At 41.4% G+C, this 7088-nt stretch overlaps 1 long non-coding RNA gene across 1 annotated transcript in view; it reads right to left on the reverse strand.

The window, feature by feature from the left end:
* Positions 1–588: 588 nt before the first annotated feature.
* The window catches only part of LOC136843382 (uncharacterized), an 8057-nt gene continuing 1557 nt past the window's right edge, over positions 589–7088 (reverse strand). Inside the window, exon 3 of the long non-coding RNA XR_010854537.1 lies at positions 589–760. This is a non-coding gene — a long non-coding RNA (uncharacterized lncRNA). The remainder of the gene's footprint in view (positions 761–7088) is intronic.

A 7088-nucleotide genomic window follows, 5' to 3' on the forward strand; every position in this document is an offset into this window, starting at 1 on the left:
TAGGAATCCCAAAGAACTGTTAACTGGTTCTCGAAGTTACATGATCTAAATGCTCTTTATTATTATTATTATTATTATTATTATTATTATTATTATTATTATTATTATATGAACGGCTTTGACGAACAGTTACTGAAATTGCAGAATTTAAAAAATCCAAAACAGTAAACTAAGTTAAATGGTTCAAGGAATATATCCCTTGACAAGATCGAAAAATGATATTCTTACCTCCAGAAATCACCCTGAATTCTGGGGATTTTTTCGACTTGGAAAGTATCAACTGAAATACAAAACTTAAGAAGTCAAAAGACAAGAGTCGTCAGAGCTAGCTCTTTAATAAAATTGAGCACATTAACTTACTCGGGAGCTGAATATAAATTTTTGAAGATCCATGATCTTGTTGACAAAAACGTGAAACATTCTTCCTCATTTTCTTTTTTTTGAGGGCTATAAGGGAAAGACAAGGGGCAGAGAATGAATTCAATAATGTGCAAAATGCTGCAGGCTAGAGGACGAACAGGTGAATCTTACGAATATTATTAAGCGATGATTCTTTTTTTTTTCCAACAGAACCACCTTGATACTCACTTCAATATCTTGAAAGTAGGCGCCGTCATCCACTGCACGGCTCAAAACTTCAATCTTTTGAACATAACGAAGACTACCGATGTCAAGCTTCCACCAGGAATGTGCCTCATTATCACCGGCGCAGTACCAAGTGCTTACGTCGCCATCAACAGCTTTCCCTGCACTGTATGCGCTGAAAATGAAGAACAAATGTGTCTTTCCTATATATATATATATATATATATATATATATATATATATATATATATATATATATATATATATATATATATATAGTTTCTGACTCACAGCGGGATCGAACACGGGTCTCTCAACTGAAAGGCAAGGGCGCCACCAACTGAACCACATAAGTCACAAAATGGCAGACTATTTTGTGACTTCTTCCTATTTCGTTGATTTTCTTTTTTCCACGACATATGACGAAACAACAATAATGGTGATCAACAACATAAAAAAACCACTAATTTCAATGAGTGCTGCATAGGTGAAAAACTGTATCCCAAAAGTAATATATATATATATATATATATATATATATATATATATATATATATATATATATATATATATATATATATATATATATATATATATATATATATTTGTCTAGTTAGTTTTCTTACAGAAACTTCATGAATTCTTTTTCATAATTATTTTTGCTCTCTTGTTTCTGCATTCTGAAAAGGGAAATGAAATTGATTACTGACCAATGTAATCAAAATTACGCATTAATAAACACTAAGAAACCCTCTCTCTCTCTCTCTTTTTTGTCTTCCTTTCCAGATGACAACTGTACTGGGATCTCGCTACGCCTTTACATTTGCCCTTGCTGTCCTGTTACCAAGTTAATAATGTCAGAGATTACCTTTTTACTTGAGGAATTGCAGGGGCGAGTCTTCACGCATGACATGAGAAGGACCACCAAGAACGAATGAACCAGATCGCTGCAATCTGGATGGTTGACGAAGTCTTCACACAACACCAGCTTTTGACACTTGACCATTTTATCATTATTATTATTATTATTGGAGAAACAAATCCACAGTTATGTATATGTACATATATTTAAAGATAGATCTGTACAGAAAGCTATCGGGAAGCTGTTTCCATTTTCCCTTCTCAGTCTCTATAAAAGATTGAACAGGGGAATCGAACAGTTTCTCGAGAGCTTTCTGTATAGATTTATCTTTAAATTTATATACAATTACATAACTGTGGATTTGTTTCTCCATTTCAAGACTCGTGCTACTATGAGTGTTTTATTATTATTATTATTATTATTATTATTATTATTATTATTATTATTATTATTATTACTGAGATTTGATTTTTTCACTTTTCGTATTTAGCCATTTGGACCTGACTACCGTAACCACCTAAGGCCCCTAGCAGGAAATTAATTGTATTCAATCTGTTTTTTACCTGGTATCATTTTTAATATTTATATTATTATTCTCAATATCATTAGTGTCATTACCATTATTATGAATACTATTTTTACGACTACTTCTGCAACTTTGTGGATATTACCGATTATCATTTTCATCATTTTATCTCGTGTATCTAGACTGTGTGTATTGTACTGTCTCTACATTTTATAAAAATCCACAATTATTAGTAAATATATTACTATATAAAATAAGCAAAGATTTTCTAACACTTGAACGGTGAGGAACACCGTTCAAGTGTTCGAAAGTCTCTGTTTATTTTGCATAGTAGCATATTTACTATATAATTGTGGATTTTTATTACACAGATTGTCTTTCACGAAAGTGTCAATCTCTTAGCATTATGTTTATTATTATTTTGTTGATATCCGATCCTTCGATCATGTCTTGCGAAGGACATGATATCTCCCAAACTTGATTTAATTCATCAAGAAGGCCTATATAGAGGCCAATACTGGGCGAGGTATGGAAATGCTTGCAAACCCACCCGGTGATCGTCAGCGAACAGGTAGAGAAACCATCGACCTCATGTCACGTCAGGACTGCGAGACCAAATTGCAGCCATTGTTCAAAGCAATTTGAGATGGATTGGAATGGACTATAGAATTTTGGCCCAAGGCCAAGCGCTGGGACCTACGAGGTCATTCAGCACTGAAAGGGAAATTGGTAGGCGAAAGGTTTTAAAGGTGTAACAGGAGGGAAACCTCGCAGTTGTTAGGCGAGGGTGGAAAGTAAGATGGAAGAAAAAGAATATGAACAGAGGTGCAGTAAGAGGAACGAAAGGGGTTGTAGCTAGGGGCCGAAGGGACGCTGCAGAGAACCTTAATAATGCCTACGGTGCACCGCATGGGGTGCAATGACGGCACTACCTCCCTACGGGGCAAAGCAACTTAGGGAGATACTTCCTGAAGTCTTGTCGCAGAACAAGGGCACGGCTGTTGTCTATATTTGTGATGCTATTTTTCTTCTAACAAGAGTTTTTGTATATCCTATGGCACGGCACTTTTTAAATCTCAGATTCCCATTGCTTTAGAGAAAGCTGTAAAAGATTGCAGATTATTACCTCACTGTAAATTTGGAAGTATTTTATTGATGCCTGATATTAACAGCCATGTGTTAATTTTCTGTATGGTTCTTTGTACTGTTGCAGAAGTAACGTAAAAACTAAGTTTATTTCAGTATTCGTGATGCTGAGGGCTCATGTTAAACTAAGAACCACCGCTTGCCCTTGGGCCATTCCATCTCAAATTGCTTTGAACATAAATCTCAAATTCTAAAACGTTCAGAGATACAGCAAGAGAAGCGAGTAATATTGTACAGCTATCCATTCTATTTCTGACTTGTTGCTGTTGCTAATATTAGTATTTTTATATATCGGCCCACTTCTGATGACCAAAGTGTGTGTCCGTAATTGCCATTCTATGAAATCTACCTATCAAAAGCTCAATCCGAATGTGTACAAGTGCATAAACTGTTAACTTGATTAATGCAGGCATCATGAATATATTTATTGTCTTAACATTTGGAATTTACCTGGCTAAGCTTTATATTTGGCATGCCTCATTTATTATGACGCCTGTGTGTACAATAAGGTCAATGTTAAAATGAAAGGTATGGGTGGACGGTCAAATATGAGTGAAAGTTTGGCCCCAACTTTGGAAATAAACGAGATGGATTTCATACTTCTGCAAGCACACTCCACTCAAAAAGTCAAGTGTGCACAACGGGGTCAAAATATAATAACTAAAAGTCAAACGTTAAATAAGAATTTAACACTAATACATATGAACTTTGTGAAATAAAGTACACCTTTGGCATATGTGCTTCACTAAAGAATAGAATTATATCAAGGCAATGGACATACTTAGAGATGAAGCCGCAACATATAAATTTAACCTTGGCCACTGCTTTTGAACTGTACTTTGTAGACTTTCATAAGTGGCATACCATAACCTAATATTTAGCTAACGTACAAAGTGAGGTCAGAGACATACTTATGGGCAAAAATCAAATATGAAGGTATATTATCTTCCTTATTCGGTTTCTGTTTGTTAGCCTGTTTAATACCAAGACTGTGCATAAAGTTAAATATTTATTTATATAAAAATTATTCTAATGGAGTTCCTCCTCACTGACAACAATTGATTAGGCTTTTGGAGACACGGGAGGGTAAATTATGTGTAGAACGGACATTTCTAAGCTTAGGCATGCGTAGACCTCAGGGGCTTGGACAAGTGTAGACTGCTCAGGGGCTTGGGCATGTGTTGACTGCTCAGGGGCTTGAGCACATGTAGACTGCTCAGGGGCTTGGACAAGCGTAGACTGCTCAGCGGCTTGGGCATGCGAGAATGCTCAGGGCTTGGGCATGCGTGAGACTGCTCAGGGGCTTGGGCATGCGTGGACTGCTCAGGGGCTTGGGCATGCGTGGACTGCTCAGGGCTTGGGCATAAGTAGACTGCTCAGGGCTTGGGCATGCGTGAGACTGCTCAGGGGTTTGGGCATCGTAGACTGCTCAGGGGCTTGGGCATGCGTAGACTGCTCAGGGGCTTGGGCATGCGTAGACTGCTCAGGGGCTTGGGCATGCGTAGACTGCTCAGGGGCTTGGGCGTGTGTAGACTGCTCAGGGGCTTGGGCATGCATAGACTGCTCAGGGGCTTGGGCAAGTGTAGACTGCTCAGGGGTTTGGGCGTGTAGACTGCTCAGGGGCTTGGGCGTGTGTAGAGTGCTCAGGGGCTTGGGCGTGTGTAGGCTTCTCAGGGGCTTGGGCGTGTGTAGACTGCTCAGGGCCTTGGGCGTGTGTAGGCTTCTCAGGGGCTTGGGCGTGTGTAGACTGTTCAGGGGCTTGGGCGTGTGTAGGCTTCTCAGGGGCTTGGGCGTATGTAGACTGCTCAGGGGCTTGGGTGTGTGTAGGCTGCTCAAGGGCGTGGGCGTGTGTAGACTGCTCAGGGCTTGGGCGTGTGTAGACTGCTCAGGGGCTTGGGCGTGTGTAGACTGCTCAGGGGCTTGGGCGTGTGTAGACTGCTCAGGGGCTTGGGCGTGTGTATACTGCTCAGGGGCTTGGGTGTGTGTAGGCTGCTCAAGGGCGTGGGCGTGTGTTGACTGCTCAGGGGCTTGGGATGTGTAGACTGCCCAGGGCTTGGGCGTGTGTAGACTGCTCAGGGGCTTGGGTATGTGTAGGCTGCTCAAGGGCGTGGGCGTGTGTTGACTGCTCAGGGGCTTGGGATGTGTAGACTGCCCAGGGGCTTGGGCGTGTGTAGACTGCTCAGGGGCTTGGGTGTGTGTAGACTGCTCAGGGGCTTGGGCGTGTGTAGACTGCCCAGGGGCTTGGGTGTGTGTGAGACTGCTCAGGGGCTTGGGTGTGTGAAGGCTGCTCAGGGGTGGGCGTGTGTTGACTGCTCAGGGGCTTGGGATGTGTAGACTGCTCAGGGGCTTGGGCGTGTGTAGACTGCTCAGGGGCTTGGGCGTGTGTAGGCTTCTCAGGGGCTTGGGTGTGTGTAGACTGCTCAGGGGCTTGGGTGTGTGAAGGCTGCTCAAGGGCGTGGGCGTGTGTTGACTGCTCAGGGGCTTGGGATGTGTAGACTGCTCAGGTGCTTGGGCGTGTGTAGACTGCTCAGGGGCTTGGGCGTGTGTAGGCTTCTCAGGGGCTTGGGCGTGTGTAGACTGCTCAGGGGCTTGGGCGTGTGTAGGCTTCTCAGGGGCTTGGGCGTGTGTAGACTGCTCAGGGGGCTTGGGTGTGTGAAGGCTGCTCAAGGGCGTGGGCGTGTGTTGACTGCTCAGGGGCTTGGGCGTGTGTAGACTGCTCAGGGGCTTGGGCGTGTGTAGACTGCTCAGGGGCTTGGGCGTGTGTAGACTGCTCAGGGGCTTGGGCGTGTGTAGACTGCTCAGGGGCTTGGGCATGTGTAGACTGCTCAGGGGATTGGGCGTGTGTAGACTGCTCAGGGGCTTGGACAAGTGTAAACTGCTCAGGGGCTTGGGCATGTGTAGACGGCTCAGGGGCCTTGGGCATGTGTAGACTTCTCTGCTCGGCGGAATTTTGCGGCCTTTGAACCTGTAGCCGCTGCTGACATACCCAGTGCTTAATGTTATTTTTGCTTTTTTTTATTATGGAGTGAATAACTTCATAATTTTAAGTCTACTGGTGGCTCCAAGTTTGTTAATTCTTGCTAGAAAGTAATTTTAGTGTATAATTCAAAAGTAGATTAAACAATTATGTCCTGTTATATCTCAGAATTTTAATTAATGAAAAATATTATAAATGTCCATTTGAGTATAACAGGAGACTTAAATTACATAAAAGAATTTGAACGTATCTTTAATATTACTGTTTCAACACAACGGAACAAGGGATCATATTTTGGCTCATCGTCAATTGGTATAATACTCTTGTACTTAGGTGTCGCTTTTCTTGTGACTACTGCTGTTGCATCTCATCATGTTCAAATGGTACCCGAAACTGGACTAATTCTTCCTGAAGGGACACAATCGTCGCTTCATTCTATGTTTTATGCTATTGGCCAATATCTACTTATATCGTCCGGGTCAATAATGACTGAAACAATAGTGTGTAATCAGATTGATGAACGTCTTATAAATTATAAGTTCTTTTTACAGACAGACAGACAGATAGACAGGTGGTATATCTACCAGAACTATACTGTATTCCGCAATCAATTACCTTTTAAAAATGTACATGATGATAAGTATGAAACATTAATGGTATTAGCCTTAAAGACCTCTTTTGAGACAGCAGTATTTGAGATTATAGTAAAAGACTTAAAATGGATATAAGTTAGATAAAAGACGCAGGAAATGTCCAGGAGTTACCCCACTGCAGTCTGAATCAGTGTCTACCATAAGGAGTGCCATAAGGCAATGTCCAGTGACCAATGTTATTTTATGGTTAGTTTACGAATTCTATAACAACATGAAGAAAAATTTAAACGTCTGTGGTTATGGACAACGTTAGAGATATTTTAATGAAAATAAGGAACTAAACCAAGTGCGGATGGATGGATAGGAAAATACTGAAACTATAATGAAATAAAACAGACC

The sequence above is a fragment of the Macrobrachium rosenbergii genome, chromosome 11 (genome assembly GCF_040412425.1).
Source record: "Macrobrachium rosenbergii isolate ZJJX-2024 chromosome 11, ASM4041242v1, whole genome shotgun sequence".
Lineage (NCBI taxonomy): Eukaryota > Metazoa > Arthropoda > Malacostraca > Decapoda > Palaemonidae > Macrobrachium > Macrobrachium rosenbergii.